This window comes from Amblyraja radiata, chromosome 34 (genome assembly GCF_010909765.2).
Source record: "Amblyraja radiata isolate CabotCenter1 chromosome 34, sAmbRad1.1.pri, whole genome shotgun sequence".
Taxonomy (NCBI): domain Eukaryota; kingdom Metazoa; phylum Chordata; class Chondrichthyes; order Rajiformes; family Rajidae; genus Amblyraja; species Amblyraja radiata.
The window spans coordinates 706,292-723,623 of record NC_045989.1 but is presented as its reverse complement, the minus strand read 5'-3'; the positions used below and the strand labels follow the sequence as shown (position 1 = coordinate 723,623).

Sequence of the window (17,332 nt, the reverse complement as noted above, 5' to 3'; positions counted from 1 at the left end):
ATTAGGAGCACACACGTTGACAAATACTACCAGTGTATTATATAACTTTCCAGTTACAATTACATACCAACCAAACTTGTCAGAGATCACATTATGTAGCTCGAAAGAAATATTCTGGCTGATAAGGATTGAAACTCCTCTGGCTTTAGCCTGAAAGGAAGAGTGGAACCCCTGTCCCACCCAACCTGACAAGAGACGGCTATTGTCTGAGCAACGGATATGAGTTTCTTGCATGAAGGCTATTTCTGTTTTGAGTTGTTTAAGATGCGAAAAAACCTTTCTTCTTTTGACAGTATGGTTTAAACCTTTGACATTCCAGCTTACTAGCTTTATGTGTCTATCCATGTATAATAAAGAAAAACATTAAGTTGTAATGTAAATACAATGAACCAAATGGCCGGCTGAATACGAAACAACAGGTCAGTGCAGGTTGAAAATGATTAGTGTGTAATGGTGTGTTTATATAAATTGTTAAAATGTTACTGGCAGTGACATAACCCCCCTCCCCCCCCCAAGAAAGCTGCTATAAAAAGAAGCAGCAAGCTCTTCCAAACAAACATTTTACAAATCGAATCTTCCTGTCTAATGTCAAACTATTTCTCCAGTATAGTATACTAGAAAATTCATTTAAGCACCTCTATGATAACATTTTGGCTTATCTAAATAGCCCCCAAAAAAACTTTGGAATAACTGAACAGTGCAAACCCTGAACTGTGTCAACAGTAAACTAAATGGTTAAATGTAACCGAAAACTCACATGGGTTAACATGTCCTTGAAAATATGATTGTAGCTTGAAAGTTACTTACTGGCCCATAAAGCTTTTAAAGAGCCGAAGTTAAAACACAACAACATACAGATATAGGGCCAGGCCACATGTGGTAACAGCACACAAAAATCCAGCTGGAAATCATTTCTAATTTACAGTGCACATATAGTGATATTTGGCTGTAGCCATTTTGTATAAGCATCTTAGCACAATAAGCAGCACACCCAGATGAATAAGCACGTTCAGCCATGTAAACAAACCACAGACGTTAGCTGACATGCTGCATTTCGTGCCAGTAGGTAGAACTATACAGTGTTACCTCTCATCCAGTGGGTTCAAAGTCCCTAAACAGAGTCATTATGGGGGTTTAGATGACCTAGGGAGGCTGTCGATGTATTTCTGCGCCTCCTCGGCTGAGTTTATCCACTTTCTGGCTCCACCAAACAACGTGAGACGGAGTCGAGCTGGATATAGCAGAGCAGGCTTTAGTCCCAGTTTGTAAAGTTCTGCCATGACATCTCTGTACTCTGCACGCTGGCTCTGAACTTCAGGGCTGTAATCCTCCACAATCCGAATTGGTTTGCCGCGAAATTCGAGATTTCCTCTCTGCCTTGCCTCTCTGACGAGGAGATCCTTTGTCTGGTACCGATGCAGGCGGAGGATGACTGGTCGCGGTCTCTGGCCGGGGGCAGGTTTAGCTTTTAGAGGGCGATGGGCTCTGTCGACCTCTGGAGGGGATGTCAACGTCTCCCTCCCGAATACCTCTCGCAGCAAACTTGAAAAAAACTCAGTGGGCCGTCCGCTTTCAGTGGATTCCGGTAGACCGAGGATGCGTATGTTTTGTCGCCGACTTCGCCCCTCCAAGTCTGCCACTTTAGCCTTTAGCTTAGTCACCACTCAGAGTGGAACAAATGTTCTCAAGTTCAACGACTCGCTGATCAAGATCCTTTGCAGAAAGTTCCAGGGACGAGACACGTTGATCATGATCCTCCACTGTAAGCTTTATTTGGTCTAGCTTTGAGTCGAGCCGACCGAACGAAGTTCTAAACTCGGTGGCCAGTGCCTCACGGTGTTGCTCAAGCAGTGTGTTAATAGCCTCCAAGCTAACGTCAACATCCTCCTTTTTGCTCGACCTTGTACCCTTCGAAGCCATTTAGAGAGACGGCAACACTTAGAAATGTCAGACAAGTAAAGAAAAGCTGACTTTGTTCCGAGTTAGAGGGCGGAATGTTATGAAAATGATAAGATTACCGGAGCACTTGCTTAGTGCGTCTACTCCAAGCTAACATCAGCGTCCTCCTTTTTGCTCGACCTTGTACCCTTCGAAGCCCATTAGAGAGACGGCAACACTTACTCTAAAGAAATGTCAGACAAGTGAAGAAAAGCTGACTTTGTTCTGGTGTAAAAGTTAGAGGGCGGAATGTTATGAAAATGATAAGATTACCGGAGCACTCGCTTAGTACGTCTACTCCATCTGCCTCTCAAACCGGAAGCGACCTAAATGAGTTTTACTGCAGGTTTGAAAAACAGAAACGTAACCCTGCTAACCCTTCTCCAACATACACGGCCAGACCCCAGTCTGCAAATAATGGACCTGCACCCTCTCCTTCCCATTCACCACTTCACACCCAATTAATCATTTTAACCAGTCCCTGCAAACACGTATTGTCCCTGTCTGCTTCAAAGTCTCCACTATTGTCCCTGTACCCAAAATGGAATGGATTACTTGTCTTAATGACTACAGGCCTGTCACACTGACCTCTGTAGTCATGAAGACCCTTGAAAAGGCTTGTGCTGGCTAAGCTGAAAAATATCACAATCCCCCTGCTGGTCTCTCTGCAGTTTGCATATTGGGCAATAGATCTGGGGATGATGCAGTCAATCTGGGCCTGCACTTCATCCTCCAGCATCCTTTCGGTTAGTAGGTGTTTCGTCTTCGGACTCTTTCGGTTTATTGGCATTTCGGCCTCGTTTCCATTCCGTTCTTTGGCTTCGACTTCTTTGCTTCGGCTTCCGGGTACCATAATCTATACCTTTTCTCCACAGATGCTGAGTTACTCCAGCACTCTGTGAAACGTCACCTATCCATGTTCTCTACAGATGCAGCCTGACCCACTGAGTTATCCAGCACTTTGTGTCTATTTTCCCTTCACCCATCTGCCCAAGCCCACCCTCCCCCCCTCCTTTCCTATGTTCCTTTCCACCCATAAACCTCTCTCTACCTGTACATTTCAATCCTCTTTCAAATCTGCTCTACTTATCTACATGCATTTTTCTTCTTAACTTTTTAGTCATAGAATGATGCAGTGTGGAAACAGGCCCTCCTGCCCAACTTGCCCACACCGACCAACATGTCCCATCTATACTCGTCCCACTCACACGCGTTTGGGCCATATCCATCTAAACCTGTCCTATCCATGTACATGTCCAAATGTCTCTTAAACATTAGGATAGTCCCAGCGTTAACTACCTCCTCTGGCAGCTCGTTCCATACACCCACCATCCTTTGTGTGAAAAAGCTACCTATCAGATTCCTGTTAATTTCTGAAATATTGGCCATAAATTTGGTGCAAAAATGCTCCAAAATAAAGCTCAGAATGCATCAGAGAGCATCTAAAACACCTGAGCTTCCAGGGCCCTTAAGCGGGCCCAGGATTCCGGCATCGAGGGACTTTGCGCTTGTGATGTGCGCAGCGCGCACATTATTTCACATTAAATTTTTTCTAATCCTGTCATGCCACCCCCCTTTTGGAAAAGCTTCGTACGGGCCTGCTTAAATACACTAACAGCAAGCCGTCAGCTATATTCCTGCTCTTTCTTCAACAAACTAAGAGGTTGCCAGCAACACTAAATGCACTCAGTTAGCTCTTGCTGTTTTATTTCACACATTTCGCCATTTTTGAATTAAACACTCAGTACTCGATTTTGAGAGAACTTTAAGGTTCCTTGTATGTTTTGCCTTGGCTTTCTGCCAGACACTGGAACACACAGTATGTGGAGTGTCCAGCCAGGGTAAGACTTGTATTGGAAATCACCTTGTCCAAGTAAATGGTGTTTCAGTAGAAGAGCATTTTGGGAACAGTGACACGGACTCATTAATCTCCCCGATAGTTATGGATAAGGATAAGCCTCGTGGACAATGCTAAATGGGGTAGCTGACAGCAGCATTGATAGGAATGAGCGGGGGAGAGTAATTGGGAGCAGTGGTTATCGGGTAAGTCTACATCTGACATAAGAAGATATGACCATCATGTCCTGTGAGGAAGACGAGGAAAGCAAAGTTAGGGATTCATGATGCTACTAATTTCGTAAACAAGTAAAATGATTAATATGCATTGATTAGGAAGCTCTTATCGGACATTGCCCTTGAGGAATATACAGCAAACGGAAGCGAAATTAAACAGGGAATCGTGGCACTAAAGTGGCATGGAATGTCTTCGGCGATGATTAAAGATATTCCCATGGCATGTTTTGAATATATCACAAACAAGAAAATGCAGGAGAGGGTGAAATGTGGACAAGAAATCAGAGCATTGAGTATAGAAGTTGGTATGTAATGTTAAAATTGTACAAGTCATTGGTGAGGCCGATTCTGGAGTATGGTGTACAATTTTGGTCGCCTAATTATAGGAAGGATGTTAACAAAATAGAGAGAGTACAGAGGAGATTTACTAGAATGTTGCCTGGGTTTCAGCAACTAAGTAACACAAGGGGGAACTTCTTTACTCAGAGAGTGGTAGCTGTGTGGAATGAGCTTCCAGTGGAAGTGGTGGAGGCAGGTTCGATTTTATCATTTAAAAATAGATTGGATAGGTTTATGGATGGGAAAGGAATGGAGGGTTATGGTCTGAGTGCAGGTAGATGGGACTAGGGGAGAATAAGTGTTCGGCACGGACTAGAAGGGCCGAGATGGCCTGTTCACGTGCTGTAATTGTTATATGGTTATAAATGGAGCCAGGTTTAGTGGGCGAGATAATAAACATATACCTTGCATCGATATACACCAAGGCAAATGACATGGAGGATTGCAGGGTCAGGGAATGACAGTCTGATATTTAATCTAGAGCTTTATAAATTCAAGGAGGTGCTGGAACTCTTGAAGAGTATTAAGATGCACGTCCCCAGACCATGATGTGATATATACGAGGTTATTGAGAGAGATGGGAGATGAAAATGGTGCGGACAACAGCAATATTTTTTACGGTACACAAAAAAGCTGGAGAAACTCATCGGGTGCAGCGGCATCTATGGAGCGAAGGAAATAGGCAACGTTTCGGGCCGAAACCCTTCTTCAGACTGGTCGGGGGTGGGGGGGCGGGGAGAAGAAAGGAAAAAGGAGGAGCCAGAATGCTGGGTGATGGGAGGAGACAACAGGAGGGCTGAGGAAGGGGAGGAGACAGCAAGGACTAACAAAAGTGGGAGAATTCAATGTTCATGCCCCCAGGATGCAGATTCCCCAAGCGGAATATGAGGTGCTGTTCCTCCAAAAGCAATATTTTTAATCCCTTTTAGCCACAGGCGAGATCCCAGAGAACCGGAGAATAACCGACGATGTTCCACAACATGTTAGTTTGACTTCAGTGGTGGGCAAATTAATAGAAAAGATACTTAGAGATAATATATATAAGCATCTGGATAAACAGGGTCTGATTAGGAACAGACAGCATGGATTTGTGCCTGGAAGGTCATGTTTGACTAATCTTCTTGAATTTTTTGAAGAGGTTACTAGGGAAATTGACGAGGGTAAAGCAGTGGATGTTGTCTATATGGACTTTAGTAAGGCCTTTGACAAGGTTCCTCATGGAAGGTTGGTTAAGAAGGTTCAACTGTTGGGTATAAATGCAGGAGTAGCAAGATGGATTCAACAATGGCTGAATGGGAGAAGCCAGAGGGTAATGGTGGATGGTTGTTTGTCGGGTTGGAGGCAGGTGACTAGTGGGGTGCCTCAGGGATCGGTGTTGGGTCCTTTGTTGTTTGTCATGTACATCAATGATCTGGATGAACGTGTGGTAAATTGGATTAGTAAGTATGCAGATGATACCAAGATAGGGGGTGTTGTGGATAATGAAGAGGATTTTCAAAGTCTACAGAGTGATTTAGGCCATTTGGAAGAATGGGCTGAAAGATGGCAGATGGAGTTTAATGCTGATAAATGTGAGGTGCTACACCTTGGCAGGACAAATCAAAATAGGACGTACAAGGTAAATGGTAGGGAATTGAAGAATACAGTTGAACAGAGGGATCTGGGAATAACCGTGCATAGTTCCTTGAAGGTGGAATCTCTAATAGATAGGGTGGTAAAGAAAGCTTTTGGTATGCTAGCCTTTATAAATCAGAGCATTGAGTATAGAAGCTGGGATGTAATGTTAAAATTGTACAAGGCATTGGTGAGACCAAATCTGGAGTATGGTGTACAATTTTGGTCGCCCAATTATAGGAAGGATGTCAACAAAATAGAGAGAGTACAGAGGAGATTTACTAGAATGTTGCCTGGGTTTCAACAACTAAGTTACAGAGAAAGGTTGAATAAGTTAGGTCTTTATTCTCTGGAGTGCAGAAGGTTAAGGGGGGACATGATAGAGGTCTTTAAAATGATTAGAGGGATAGACAGAGTTGATGTGGATCAGCTTTTCCCTTTGAGAAAAGGGAAGATTCAAACAAGAGGACATGACTTCAGAATTAAGGGACAGAAGTTTAGGGGTAACATGAGGGGGAACTTCTTTACTCAGAGAGTGGTAGCGGTGTGGCATGAGCTTCCAGTGGAAGTGGTGGAGGCAGGTTCGTTGGTATAATTTAAAAATAAATTGGATAGGCATATGGATGAGAAGGGAATGGAGGGTTATGGTATGAGTGCAGGCAGGTGGGACTAAGGGAAAAAAGTTGTTCGGCACGGACTTGTAGGGCCGAGATGGCCTGTTTCCGTGCTGTAATTGTTATATGGTTATATGGTTAACATAAGAAGGGCAGGAGAAAGAAACCTAAACCATATTCGGCCGGTTAGCCTTTCATCTGCGGTAGGAATATTTTTTAGGTATATTCACGTGTTGCAAAGTAAAGACCTGTGAGGGATTGTCAACATTGTAGACTGAAGCCCATCAAACCTGATTGAGTTTTTTTTTGTGAGAGTGATGAACTTATTGTTGAGAATATGGCAGTGCATGTCGTCGACATGGACTTTGGTAAAGTTTTCGACAAGGTCCCTGGTGGTGGGCTGATCTGGGAAATTAACACCCCTGTGATCTATGCAAATGTGTCAAAAATTGGGTAGGACATGGATGAGAAAGTGTCATGTTGAGTTGTGTGTTTCAGACTGACCGTCTGCGACCACAGGTGTGCTGCAACGATCAGTTCTGAATCTGCGTTGCTAGTGATATAAATAAATAATTTGGACCAAAATATAGATGTGCTCCTTCGTAAGTTTGCAGAGATACAACATTTAAAGAAGTTATGATAGTGAGGAAGTTTGACAAGGTATTGATCAGAATATGGACCGGTTGGTAAATGGGCAGATAATGCTGTTTAATCCCGACAATTATGAAATGTTTCACTTTAGGATATCAAATGCGTAATAAAGGGCTGAGGATCGTTGATGTACAGAGTCGTCTGGTGGTGCACATCCAATGCTCCTTGAAAGTTGCAAAACCATACACACGGTGCTAAAGAAGGATTCCTTGCCTTCGGCGATCGGTGTGCTGAGTATAAAAAGCGGGAGGTTACGATGCAGCTGTAGAAGTCTGGTCAGACCACATTTGGCGTTTTGTGCGCAGTTATGGTCGCATTAGTACTGAAAGTGATTGCGGGTCTGTAAAGGATACAGAAGATTTAAAGAGTATTATATATAAGAAAGGGATTTGACAAAGTTGGCTAGTTTTCTCCAGAACGACGGAGACAGATTGGGGACCTGATACAAGAATATAAAACTGCGAAATATAGGGTGCGAGGCAGTCACAAACATTTTCACAGCGTGGAACTGAAAAATAGTACGGTACAGCTTTAAGGTGAATATGGAAAGATTCAAGGTGATTTCTGAAGCACATTTGCATAAGCAATGAGTTTTATGTGGCTGGAACGTTCAGGGAAGTGATGGGGCAAGAAAAGACAACACGTCTACTGTCACTTAACAGGGTGGGAAACAGCCTATGTGTGGGCAGCAGGGCCGAACTTAGGAGGTGCGGGGCCCAATTGTGAACAATTTTGGTGAGCCCCAGGTTCCCAGCCAAGATCTATAGAATCATAGAAATACAAATAATCTCCATGGTGGAATGGAAAGTAATCAAAATGTGCACTTAAAAAGTGCCTGTGAGTTAATGGACCAAACAGATCAAAGCTACAATTTAATATAAAATTGCATACATGCAAGCCTACAAGTAACAAACAAAATGTGTAGATCACCTCTGAAAATTACATAGTTACAATACCACTTGTTTTAGTGACTGAAATGAAAAAAAAGTTATTTAATGAACTAGAACCTGGCAAACCAATAACAATTGGCGAAAAACCAGTCCAGGCATTAAATTTTGGTCTTCAGCCCCATCGTACCCTTTGGGCTTCTACCCCATACTAACTTAGTTGTGTGGGTGTATGTGTGTGCGCATGTGTATTAGTTGTCTGTGCGTTATGTGTGTGTGTGTGAGGGAGGGAAGGAGGGAAGGGAGGGAGGGAAGAAGGGGAGGGAGGGGAGGGAAGAAGGGGAGGGAGGGGAGGGAAGAAGGGGAGGGAGGGGAGGGAAGGAGAGAAGGGAGGGAGAGGGCCAGCGGCGGGAGCGGTTGCCGGGGTCCGGGCGAACGCATGTGAGATGAGGTCGAGGTTTGTAAACGTCGCTACAAACCTCGGCCCGGCCCTCCCTGTATGTTCACCGCATCTCCCCGGGGAGAGAGAGGGGTAGAGCCGGGGCTGTGCGCGTGAAGCACGGCGACTGGAGGGGCGGGAGCGCTGCCCTGGGTCCGTGAGGGACCTCCCCCTCTCCTCTTCTCCATTCCCCCTCACACCCCCCTCCCCGTCTACCCCTTTCTTCCCCCTCCACCACTCTACACTCTCTCTCCACCCCTCTCTCCCCCCTTCACCCGGGGTAGATCTACCCGAGCCGAGAGTAGATTACTCCACAGGGCTCTCACTTCACTTTTTTTCCCTGTTGCCAGCCAGTAAAAAATGAATTAGGGAATCAGTACAGGATGGATTGGGGGAGGATATGTATAGGATGGATGAGGAGATCAGTACAGGATGAATGGGAGTGGCAGTGCAGGATGGATGGGAAAGGGGGTGAGTACAGGATGAATTGGGGGAGCCAGTGTATGATGGAGGGGGGGGCAGGAGAATCAATGCGAGGTGAATAGGGAGATCAGTGCAGGATGAATAGATGTGGGGGGGGGTGAGATGGGGAGGGGAGCACAGGGGATGTCAGCGAGGACTGAATAGAGGCGGGAATGGGGATTAGTGGAGAGGTGGGGTCTCACGATAAGGGGGGCGTAAGAGACAGAGAGAGAGGGGGGGGGGGTGGGGAGGAAGGAAGGTCAGCGCTCATCAGACATGGCCGCCTCTGTCCACCTTCGCCGCCAATGGGGGACGCCGTTGGGATCTCCCCTCCTCCAGCAAGGTGCGGGGCCGAGTGGTGCAGGTGCATCAGACGGCGAAAGGGGGCCTCCCCCTCCCTCGCTCCTCCTGGCCTCGGCGTGTGGGAGGGTTTGTTTTGAAAGTGGTATCGCCATTAGCGGGCGGGCGGGGTGCTGGAGGAGAAGGAGGATCCGCTGTCGCTGTCGCTGCCAAAGATCCTACAGTTGGCCGCTGCTGTGCGGGGGCCCGTAATTCGCTCCGACCCTCCGTCACCCCACACCCCTTATCTTTGCTCCGCACTACGTTGTCGGCGCCGACACGACACGAAACGTCACGTTCCTTTTCTCCAGAGATGCTGCCTGAACCACTGAGTTACTCCAGTTTTTCGTGCCTATCTTTGTATAAACCAGTATCTGCAGTGCCAAGCCGGGCGAGGTCACTTTGGTTTGGCATCATAGTTCATCACCTACATTGTGTACAAACTGCCCGCTCCTGCGCCGGATTGGTCTACACTCTGTGCTCTATGTTCTCCAAAGATGTCCCCGTTACCTGGTGGCCATGGAAGCGGCGGGTGTTTCGGGCAGTTTACTGCCCAGATGATGAACAAGATTCATGGACCAATGTGTCACGCCACTTTTCCCCAGATGCCCGTTTATAATATCACCACAGTCACATTCTGTTCTCTCTGGTTCACAGTCACTGTTATCTGTCGTTGATTTCTGACCATTTGCTGCCAGAAGTTAGAGAAGTCAATGTTCTGATGCAAACAAAAACATTGCACTGAGGGAACAGCGCTTGCGATTCTGGATAATCTGCGTTCAGATGTTTAAATAACATGTTATGGTTTGTTAATCCTTCAGGTGAACATTCAGTCTTAATTTAAACCTTGGCTAGACACAAATTGCTCAAATAACTTAGCGGGACCGGCAGCATCTCTGGAGCAAGGAATGGGGACATTTTGGGTCGCGACCCTTCTTCAGACTGATGTTAGGGGAGGGGTGGGACAGAGATAGAATATAGTCTGAGACAGTAAGACTAGTGGGAGAACTAGGAAGGGGGAGGGGATGGAGAGAGATGGAAACCAAGGCTATTTGAAGTTAGAGAAGTCAATGTTCTGAAGTCAATGTTCTGAATTACCCTGGAATTCAAAACAATGTCTAGGGCAGGAAGATCAGATTGGGAATGGGAGGGGAGTTAGAGTGCTGAGCAACCGGGAGATCAAGTAGGTTAAGGCGGACTGAGCTGAGGTGTTCAGTGAAACGATCGCAGAGCCTGTGCTTCGCCTTGCCTATGTACAGGAGTTGACACCTGGAACAGCTGATACAATAGACGAGGTTGGAGGAGGTGCAAGTGAACCTCTGCCTCACCTGGAAAGATTGTCGGGGTCCTTGGATGGAATCGAGGGGGGAGGTAAAGGGACAGATGTTGTATCTCATGCGGTTGCAAGGGAAAGTACCTGGGGAGGGAGTGGTTTGGGTGGGAAGGGACGAGTTGACCAGCGAGTTGCGGAGGGAACAGTCGCTGCAGAAAGCGGAAAGGGGTGGAGATTGGAAGATGGGACAAGTAGTGGGATCCCATTGGAGGTGGCGAAAATGTTGGGGGATTATATGGCGTAAGCAACGTCTGACAGAAACATTGAAAATAGGTGTGGGAGTAGGCCATTCTGATCATCCACAATCAGTACCCCGTTTCTGCCTTCTCCACATATCCCTTGATTCCGTGCGGCCTAAGAGCTCTATCTAACTCTGTTTTGAATGCATTCTGAGGCAGAGAATTCCACAAATTCACAACTTGCTGGGTGAAAACGTTTTTACTCATCTTGTAAATACGCGGTTATAACATTCCCCCCAGTCTAGTTCAGTCAAAAACGCACTGAAGCACTGTAACAACTAATATTTATTTTTAGATTGAACAGCAAATTCCTCTATACGATACCTAAACCACCGTAGCTTCGATCCTTGTCCCTGCCTGGCCAAGCCCTTCAACCTCGTGCAAGTCGACACACTCCAAAAGGTCACGCAGTCCCAAGCGCTCTTCCAGAAAATCGACAAAGGACCTCGTGGGGGCTGCCTTTTATAGGTCCCCAAACCTTGAGGGGCCGAACTACATAGGGGTGGTCTCTTTACAATCTCTTTACATATTAATTACAGCAATACATTATTGACAGTTCCCCAAACCAATAACAGAATCTCCCATACATTGTTTCTAGGAGAAGCTTCTGGAAGAAGCTAACAAAACTTGAGTAATGGAACATTTACCCTGGAATTCAAAAGAACCCTGCCAGGGCTTAACAATTTGGCCAATCAACAAACAGCAGGGTAACTGTCCAGCAACATTATTTACAATATTTACAATGCTTCTGCAGTACTCCAATCATATCAATGCATTTAAATTTGTTTGCAGAGTTTCTATACATTTTATCAATTAAGGGGAAATGAGGAGAACACCTGAACGCCATCCTGCATATCATTCTGAGGCTCAGACTCATCAACACCATCCAACGCCTGTAATTCTGACAAATGCAGGGATCCTCCATTTTATGGTGTCTTTAATTTGGCCAATATTAACAATCTCAGTTCTAAATGGCCTACCCCTTATTCTTAGACTGTAGCACCTGGTTGTGCACTCCCCCAACATCGGGAACATGTTTCCTACATCTTACTTGTCTAATTCCTTAATAATTTTATAATATAAGATACCCTCTCATCCTACTAAATTCTAGTGAATACAAGCCCAGTTAATGCATTCATTCATGACAGTTTCGCCATCCTGGGGATTAACCTTGTGAACTTATGCTGCACTCCCTCAATAGCAAGAATGTCCTTACTCGAATTAGGAGACCAAAAATGTACACAATAGTTTAGGTGTGGTCTCACCAGGGCCCTGTACAACTGCAGTAGGACCTCTTTGCTCCTATACCCAAATCCTCTCATTATGAAGGCCAACATGCCATTAGCCGATAATTCCAACTCTTTGTTTCATAGACATAGAAACATAGAAAATAGGTGCATTCGGCCCTTCGAGCCTGCACCGCCATTCGATATGATCATGGCTGATCATCCAACTCAGTATCCCATCCCTGCCTTCTCTCCATACCCCCTGATCCCTTTAGCCACAAGGGCCACATCTAACTCCCTCTTAAATATAGCCAATGAACTGGCCTGAACTACCTTCTGTGGCAGAGAATTCCACAGATTCATCACTCTCTGTGTAAAAAAATGATTTTCTCATCTCGGTCCTAAAATACTTCCCTCTTATCCTTAAACTGTGACCCCTAGCTCTAGACTTCCCCAACTTCGGGATTAATCTTCCTGCATCTAGCCTGTCCAACCTCTAAAGAATTTTGTAAGTTCCGATAAGATTCCCCCCTCAATTTTCTGAATTCTAGCGTGTACAAGCCGAGTCTATCCAGTCTTTCTTCATATGGAAGTCCTGTAATCCCAGGTATCAGTCTGGTGAACCTTCTCTGTACTCCCTCTATGGTATGAATGTCTTTCCCCAGATTAGGAGACCAAAACTGTACGCAATACTCCAGGTGCGGTCAATACCCTGTACAACTGCAGTAGAACCTCCCTGCTCTTATACTCAAATCCTTTTGCTATGAATGCTAACATACCATTTGCTTTCTTCACTGCCTGCTGCACCTGCATTCCTACTTTCAATGACTGGTGTACCATGACACCCAGGTCTCGTTGCATCTCCCCTTTTTCTAATCGGCCACCATTCAGATAATAGTCTACTTTCCTGTTTTTGCCACCAAAGTGGATAACCTCACATTTATCCACATTATACTGCATCTGCCATGCATTTGCCAACTCACCCGACCTATCCAAGTCACCTTGCAGCCTCCTAGCATCCTCCTCACAGCTAACACTGCCCCCCAGCTTCGTGTCATCCGCAAACTTGGAGATGTTGCATTCAATTCCCTCATCCAGATCATTAATATATATTGTAAATAGCTGGGGTCCCAGCACTGAGCCTTGCGGTACCCCACTAGTCACTGCCTGCCATTCTGAAAAGGACCCGTTTACTCCTACTCTTTGCTTCCTGTCTGCCAGCCAGTTCTCTATCCACATCAATACTGAACCCCCAATACCGTGTGCTTTAAGTTTGTATACTAATCTCTTATGTGGGACCTTGTCGAAAGCCTTCTGAAAGTTCAGATATAACACATCCACTGGTTCTCCCTTATCCACTCTAACATATAACATATAACAATTACAGCACGGAAACAGGCCATCTCGGCCCTACAAGTCCGTGCCGAACAACTTTTTTCCCTTAGTCCCACCTGCCTGCACTCATACCATAACCCTCCATTCCCTTCTCATCCATATGCCTATCCAATTTATTTTTAAATGATACCAACGAAGCTGCCTCCACCACTTCTACTGGAAGCTCATTCCACACCGCTACCACTCTCTGAGTAAAGAAGTTCCCCCTCATGTTACCCCTAAACTTCTGTCCCTTAATTCTGAAGTCATGTCCTCTTGTTTGAATCTTCCCTATTCTCAAAGGGAAAAGCTTGTCCACATCAACTCTGTCTATCCCTCTCATCATTTTAAAGACCTCTATCAAGTCCCCCCTTAACCTTCTGCGCTCCAGAGAATAAAGACCTAACTTATTCAACCTTTCTCTGTAACTTAGTTGTTGAAACCCAGGCAACATTCTAGTAAATCTCCTCTGTACTCTCTCTATTTTGTTGACATCCTTCCTATAATTGGGCGACCAAAATTGTACACCATACTCCAGATTTGGTCTCACCAATGCCTTGTACAATTTTAACATTACATCCCAGCTTCTATACTCAATGCTCTGATTTATAAAGGCTAGCATACCAAAAGCTTTCTTTACCACCCTATCTATATGAGATTCCACCTTCAAGGAACTATGCACGGTTATTCCCAGATCCCTCTGTTCAACTGTATTCTTCAATTCCCTACCATTTACCATGTACGTCCTATTTTGATTTGTCCTGCCAAGGTGTAGCACCTCACATTTATCAGCATTAAACTCCATCTGCCATCTTTCAGCCCATTCTTCCAAATGGCCTAAATCACTCTGTAGACTTTGGAAATCCTCTTCATTATCCACAACACCCCCTATCTTGGTATCATCTGCATACTTACTAATCCAGTAACTCTACTAGTTACATCCTCGAAAAATTCTATAAGATTCATCAGACATGATTTACCTTTCATAAATCCATGCTGACTTTGTCCAATTAATTCACCACTTTCCAAATGTGCTGCTATCCCATCTTTAATAACTGACTCCAGAATTTTCGCCATCACCGATGTTAGACTAACTGGTCTGTAATTCCCCGTTTTCTCTCTACCTCCCTTTTTAAAAAGTGGGGTTACATTAGCTACCCTCCAGTCCTCAGGAACTACTCCAGAATCTAAAAAGTTTCGAAAAATTATCACTAATGCATCCACTATTTCTGCGGCTACTTCCTTAAGTACTCTGGGATGCAACTTATCTGGCCCTGGGGATTTATCGGCCTTTAATCCATTCAATTTACCTAACACCACTTCCCGGCTAACCTGGATTTCACTCAGTTCCTCCATCTCATTTAACACCCAGTCCCTTGCTATTTCCGGCAGATTATTTATGTCTTCCTTAGTGAAGACAGAACCAAAGTAGTTATTCAATTGGTCTGCCATGTCCTTGATCCCCATGATCAATTCGCCTGTTTCTGACTGCAAGGGACCTACATTTGTTTTAACTAATCTTTTCCTCTTCACATATCTATAAAAACTTTTGCAGTCAGTTTTTATGTTCACTGCCAGTTTTCTTTCATAATCTATTTTCCCTTTCCTAATTAAGCCCTTTGTGCTCCTCTGCTGGACTGAATTTCTCCCAGTCCTCTGGTAGGCAGCTTGTTCTGGCTAATTTGTACGCTTCATCTTTTGTTTTGATACTATCCCTGATTTCCCTTGTTATCCACGGATGCACTTCCTTCCCTGATTTATTCTTTTGCCAAACTGGGATGAACACTTGTTGTAGTTCATCCATGCAGTTTTTAAATGCCTTCCATTGCATATCCACCGTCAACCCTTTAAGAATCATTTGCCAGTCTATCTTGGCCAATTTACGTCTCATACCCTCAAAGTCACCTTTTTTTTAAGTTCAGGACCCTTGTTTCTGAATTAACAATGTCACTCTCCATCCTAATGAAGAACTCAACCATATTATGGTCACACTTGCCCAAGGGGCCACACACAACAAGTCTGCTAACTAACCCTTCCTCATTACTCAATACCCAGTCTAGAATATCCTGCTCTCTCGTTGGTTCCTCTACATGTTGGTTTAGAAAACTATCCCGCATACATTCCAAGAAATCCTCTTCCTCAGCACCCCTGCCAATTTGATTCACCCAATCTATATGTAGATTGAAGTCACCCATTATAATTGTTTTACCTTTGTTGCACGCATTTCTAATTTCCTGTTTGATGCCATCCCCAACTCCACTACCACTGTTAGGTGGCCGGTACACAACTCCCACTAGCGTTTTCTGCCCCTTAGTGTTTCGCAGCTCTACCCATATCGATTCCACATCCTCCAAGCTAATGTCCTTCCTTTCTATTGCGTTAATCTCCTCTCTAACCAGCAACGCTACCCCGCCTCCTTTCCCTTTCTTTCTATCCCTCCTGAATATTGAATATCCCTGGATGTTCAGCTCCCAGCCTTGGTCACCCTGGAGCCATGTCTCCGTGATCCCAACTATATCATATTCATTAATAACTATCTGCACATTCAACTCATCCACCTTATTACGAATGCTCCTTGCATTAAGATACAAATCCTTCTGGCTTGTTTTTACAACACTCTTACCCCTTATACAATTATGTTGAAAAGTGGGCCTTTTTGATTTTTGCCCTGGATTTGTCTGCCTGCCACTTTTACTTTTCACCTTGCTACCTATTGCTTTTACCCTCATTTTACACCCCTCTACCTCTCTTCTCTGGCACCCATCCCCCTGCCACATTAGTTTAAATCCTCCCCGACAGCACTAGCAAACACTCCCCCAAGGACATTGGTTCCATTCCAGCCCAGGTGCAGACCGTCCTGTTTGTGCTGGTCCCACCTCCCCCAGAACTGGTTCCAATTTCCTGTCTGTCAACCAAATTACTATCCATGTCAATATCCTACCCCCAATACCATGTGCTCTAATTTTGCCCACTAATCACCTGTCTGCCACCTTATCAAAGGCTTTCTGAAAGTCCAGATACACTACCTCCATCGGCTCTTTCTTATCCATTTTACTTGTTACATCCTCACAAAATTCCAGAAGATTAGTCAAGCAACTGACGCTGAATCAAAAGAACATTGGAAAATGATCACCAATGTGTCCACAATTTCAGGAGCCACCCCTTGAGTACTTTAGGATGCAGACCATCAGGCCCTGAGGATTTCTCATCCTTTTAAATTCCTGAGTATACAAGCCCAGCCACTCCATTCTGTCACCATTTGACAGTCCCGCCATCCCGGGAATTAACTTTATGAACCTACGCTGCACTCCCTCAATAGCAAGAATGTCCTTCCTCAAATTTGGAGACTAAAACTGCACACAATACTCCAGGTGTGGTCTCACTAAGGTTCTGTACAACTACAGAAGGTACTCTTTGCTCCTATACTCATCTCCTCTTGTTATGAAGGCCAACATGCCATTCGCTTTCTTCACTGCCTGCTGTACCTGCATACTTACTTTCAGTGACTAATGAACAAGTACCCCAAGATCTCATTGTACTTCCCCTTTCCCCCAATTTGACACCATTCAGATTATAATCTGACTTCCTGTTTTTGCCACCAAAGTGGATAACCTCACATTTATCCACATGCATCTGCCCACTCAACCAACCTGTCCAAGTCACCCTGCATCCTCATAGCATCCACTTTACTGTTCACACTGCCACCCAGCATTATGTCATCTGCAAATTTGCTAATGTTACTTTTAATCCCTTCATATAAATCATTAATGTATATTGTAAATAGGTGCGGTCCCAGCACAGAGC

At 44.8% G+C, this 17,332-nt stretch overlaps 1 long non-coding RNA gene across 1 annotated transcript; it reads right to left on the bottom strand.

Annotated features, from left to right (window-relative positions):
• Nucleotides 1-996: 996 nt before the first annotated feature.
• Nucleotides 997-12,326, bottom strand: LOC116991549. The gene is made up of 3 exons (XR_004416823.1): nucleotides 12,304-12,326; nucleotides 9,683-9,684; nucleotides 997-1,072 (listed from the first exon to the last, which is right to left on the bottom strand). It is a non-coding gene; the product is annotated as an uncharacterized LOC116991549 (long non-coding RNA).
• Nucleotides 12,327-17,332: the final 5,006 nt, after the last annotated feature.